At 29.0% G+C, this 5,000-nt stretch overlaps 1 pseudogene; it reads left to right on the top strand.

Annotated features, from left to right (window-relative positions):
• LOC130803188 (protein TIC 214-like) overlaps positions 1-4,876 on the top strand; it is an 11,506-nt pseudogene extending 6,630 nt beyond the window's left edge.
• Positions 4,877-5,000: the final 124 nt, after the last annotated feature.

The raw sequence follows: 5,000 nt of genomic DNA, 5'->3' as shown, positions 1-5,000 counted from the left end.
AGTCTGGATACAGCAAAATCATTCTATTCGATCTAATAAGTACCTTGTGTCAGAATTGAGAAATTCTATGGCTCGAATCTTTAGTATTCTCTTCTTTATTACCTGTGTCTACTATTTAGGCAGAATGCCGTCACCTATTTTTACTAAAAAACTGAAAGAAAACCCCAGAAACGAAAGAAAGTGAGGAAGAAACAGAACAGGAAGAAGAGGGATTCACCGAAGAAGATCCTTCTCCTTCCCTTTTTTCGGAAGAAAAGGAGGATCCGGACAAAATCCAAATCGATGAAATGGAAAAGATCCGAGTGAATGGAAAGGACAAAACAAAGGATGAATTCCACTTGCACTTAAAAGAAGCATGCTATAAAAATAGCCCAACTTCGTTAGAAATACTTAAAGAAGAAAAGAAAAACTTCTTCGGGTTTGAAAAATCCCTTCTTTTTCTTCTTTTCGACTATAAACGTTGGAATCGTCCAACGCGATATATAAAAAACAATCGATTTGAAAATGCGGTAAGAAATGAAATGTCACAATATTTTTTTATACATGTCAAAATGATGGAAAACAAAGAATTTCTTTTACATATCCACCCAGTTTATCAATTTTCTGGGAAATGATACAAAGAAAGATTTTCTTTGGATACAACAGAAAAATTCTTATATGATGATGAACTATCCAATAATTGGATTTCTACAAATGAACAAAAAAGAAACAGTTTAAGCAATGAATTAAATAATAGAATACGGTTCTAGACAAAGACATTTTTTATATAGATGTACTCGATAAAAAAACAAGATTATGCTTAGAAAACAAAAATGATAAAACTAAAAGGGAATTTTTGAAAAAAATACATGATCCATTTTTAATGGGATCCTATCGTGTTTTAATAAAAAAAAATGGTTTCACCCTTTATAAATATAAATGAAACTACAGTGAATAATTTAATTGATAAATTTTTTATAAATAAAATTCATAATGTTTTACTTAATGATTCCAATTATCAAGAATTTGAACTTAAAAAACCAAAAATGAGTCAATTTGATGGAGACTCAACATTCAATCAAAACAAAAATTTGTTATTTTCCGAACAAGAACAAATTAGTTCAGAAAATAAAGAAAGATTTTCAATTTTTTAATTGATACAACCACAGCATATGCGTTTACTCAACCAATTTCAAAAAGAATAAACGAAATAAGAAAAAAAGTTCCTCGTTGGTCACACCAATTAATTAACGAGCCCGAACAATATGAAAGAGCACTTGAAAAAGACGTGGTGCTGGATTATGAAATCCGCACAAGGCAATCGAACCCTGTAGTGATTTATACGACTAAGCAAGATAATAACGATGCAGACGAAGTGGATTTGACACAGTATGCCCAACAATCTGATTTTCGTCGAGATATAATCAAAGGTTCCATGCGTGCTCAAAGACGTAAAATTCTTATTTTGAATTGTTTCAAGCAAAAGTACATTCGCCACTTTTTTTCAACCGAACAAAGGAAGCCTCTTTTTATTCTGTGTATGTTGTTACACTTATTAGACGAGTTCAAAGGTATATGAGAAAAAAAACCAGAAATTCCACTTTCTCAACAGGAAAAATTAAAGGAACAAGAAGTAAAGAAAGAAGAATTAGCGGAAAAAAAATTAGAAGAATTTCTATTTAACGCAAAAGGAAGAAAAAGCAAAACTAGAAGAAGATAAACAAATAAAAGTAGCCGAAACCTGGGATACCGTCCGTTTGCTCAACTAATAAGGAGTTTGATGTTAATGACTCAGTCCATTTTTAGAAAATATATTTTAATTCCTTTATTGATAATAGCAAAAAATATTGTTCGTCTACTATTATTCCAACGTGCTGAGTGGTCTGAAGATTTCGATGACTGGAGTAAAGAACGACATATTAAATGTACCTATAATGGTGTTCAATTATCAGAAACCGAATTTCTCAAGACTGGTTAACAGATGGTATTCAGATAAAGATAGTATTTCCTTTCTATCTAAAACCTTGGCACACATCCCGAGATCTAATAAAAAAACAAAATCAACCAGATGATTATTGTTTTTTAACAGTTTTCGGAACAGAAACTGACAGTCTTTTTGGTCCTCCCCGAAAACACCCTTCTTTTTTTAACCGTATTTTTAAACAATTAGGCAAAAATATTCGAAAGTTTCCAAATACAAGAAAATTTTGGATTATGAAAATCCTTCTATTTTTTAAAAAAATAAAAATATGTTAAAGGAAAATCGAATTCTAGGATTTGGAGTGAGCGAAGAATCTAGGGAAATAAAAAAAGAAAAAGATTCGATAATTACTAATCATATGATTAGGGAAATAAAAAAAGAAAAGATTCGATAATTACTAATCATATGATTCATGAATCGTCCATTCAAACTCGATTCCTGAATCGGACAAATTCTTCAGTGCCAGAAAAAAAAATAAAAGATTGGCTAATCGAACAAGGACAATCAAAAAAAAAATTAGAAAAAATATCAAAAGACAATAGAAAATTAAATATTAATTCTAACAAAAACACATTATAGTACGAAACGATTCGAATCGTTTAAAAATATTGGTCAAAATATTAAAAAGAGGAAATGTTCGATTAATCCGTAAAATAAATTCTATTTTTTATTTTTTTAGCGAAAAGATATACGTCGATATATTTCTATCCATCATTAATATTCCCAGAATTAATACACAACTTTTTCTTGAATCAACAAAAAACTGGATTGATAAATCCATTTACACTAATGAAAATGAAAAAAAATCATGAAAGGCTTGAGAAAACAAATAAAAAAAAAAAATTCGTTTATTTCGAATATAAAAAAAGCATTTTTGCTGTTTTTTAGTAATGACGAGATTAATAAGAATTCGAATATTTTTTCTAATTTGGCTTTTTTGTCACAAGCCTACGTATTTTACAAATTATCTCAAACCCCTATTTTTGACTTATACAAGGTAAGATCTGTTCTTCAGTATCGCGGAATGTCGTTATTTCTTAAAAATGAAATAAAAGATTATTTTGGAACCCAAGGAATAACTCATTCCGAGCTAAAGACTAAAAAACTTCCGAATTCTGGAATGAATCAATGGAAAAACTGGTTAAAATTGCAAAGTAATTATCAATATGATTTATCCCAGATAAAATGGTCTCAATTAGTACCCCAAAAAGTGCGGAATAGAATAACTGAACATTTTGCCATTGAAAATACAAATAATATTGAAAACTTTTTATTCTTATTGCCAAATAAAAAATCAAATTTTAAAAAGAACTATAGATATGATGTTTTATCATATAAATTTCTTTATTATGAAGATAAAAACAATTCATATACATATAGTTATGGGAGCCCATTCCAAGTAAATAAGACCAATGAATTTTCTTCTATTTATAATTACAACCTAAATAAAGACAAATTCATTGACATGTGGTGGAATATCCCTATCACTAATTATTTAGGAATAAAAAATATTATGGATATGGATATAGAGAAAAAGACCGATAGAAAATTTTTGGATTTGAAAATTATTCATTTTTGTCTTCGAAAGAAAGTCAACATTGAGGCTGGGTCGATATCAGTATTGGCAGGAATGAAAATACTAAAACTGAACTTAAGAGTTATCAAATTGTTGATAAAATTGATAAGAAAAGTATTTTTTACACACCAATTTATCAAGAAATCAACCAACCCCATCAAAAAAAAAACGTTTTGGATTGGATGGGAATGAATGAAGAAATACTAAGTCGTCCCATATCAAATCTAGACTTTTGGTTTTTCTCCGAATTTCTCTTCTTTTATAATGCATATAAAATGAAACCTTGGTTTATACCAATAAATTTTCTTTTTTCAAATTCGAATGTAAGTGAAAATTTTAGTGAAAATAAAAACATCAATAGAAATAAAAAAACGAATCCCTTTATACCTTCAAATGAAAAAAAATATTTTGAATTAAAAAATAAGAATCAAGGCGAAAATGAATTTATAAGTAAAGAAACTCTTGGATCAGATGGTCAAGACAACTCTGAATCTGTTTTCTCAAATGGACAAAAAGATATTGAAGAAGATTATATAGGATCAAATCTGAAAAAGCCTAGAAAGAAAAAACAATCCAAGAGTGGTATAGAAACAGAAATGGATCTCTTACTGAAAAGATATTGGCTTGTTCAACTTCAACTCAGATGGGACAAAACCTTGGAGAAAAAACTGCTGAATAATATCAAAGTATATTGTTTCCTGCTTAAATCGATAAATCCAATAGAAATTGCTATCTCCGCTGTAGAAAAAAGAGAAATGAATTTAGATATACTACCACGTAACGAGGATTTCATTTGTAGAGAATTGGCGGAAAGGGGACTACTCATTATTGAACCGTTTCGTCTGTCTGCAAAAGACAACGGCCAATTTATTATATATCAAACGATAGGTATTTCATTGGTGCATAAGAGTAAACACCAAAAAAATCAAAAACGATATAGTGAAAATGTTGATAAAAGCATTTTCGGTGAACGAGACAAAAACCATTTTGACTTGCTTGCTCCTGAAAATATTTTATCTCCTAGGCGTCGAAGAGAATTGAGAATTCTAATTTGTTTAAATTCAAGGAATAATAATAAAGGTATGAATACAAACCCAACATTTTATAATGGAACTCAGGTAAAAAATTGTAGTCCATTTTTTGATGAAAACAAAGATATTGATCGAGATAAAAATACACTTAGAAAATTAAAATTATTTCTTTGGCCAAATTATAGATTGGAAGATTTAGCTTGTATGAATCGTTATTGGTTTGATACTAATAACGGAAGTCGTTTTAGTATCTTACGAATCCATATGTATCCGCAATTAAAAATAAATTTATGATCCATTTGTCTTATAGATTCCTATTATTTGATAGAGAAATAGATGTACACACGCCTTGTCATACATCAAGTCTGATACATGAATACTAATTCAATGAATTATCAATTGGATCTTGAAATGAATCAAGAGAATTTTATTT

The sequence above is a fragment of the Amaranthus tricolor genome, chromosome 16 (genome assembly GCF_026212465.1).
Source record: "Amaranthus tricolor cultivar Red isolate AtriRed21 chromosome 16, ASM2621246v1, whole genome shotgun sequence".
NCBI classification, from domain to species: Eukaryota; Viridiplantae; Streptophyta; class Magnoliopsida; order Caryophyllales; family Amaranthaceae; genus Amaranthus; species Amaranthus tricolor.
Note: the sequence above shows the minus strand (reverse complement) of the source record. Positions and strands in the feature narration are given on the sequence as shown.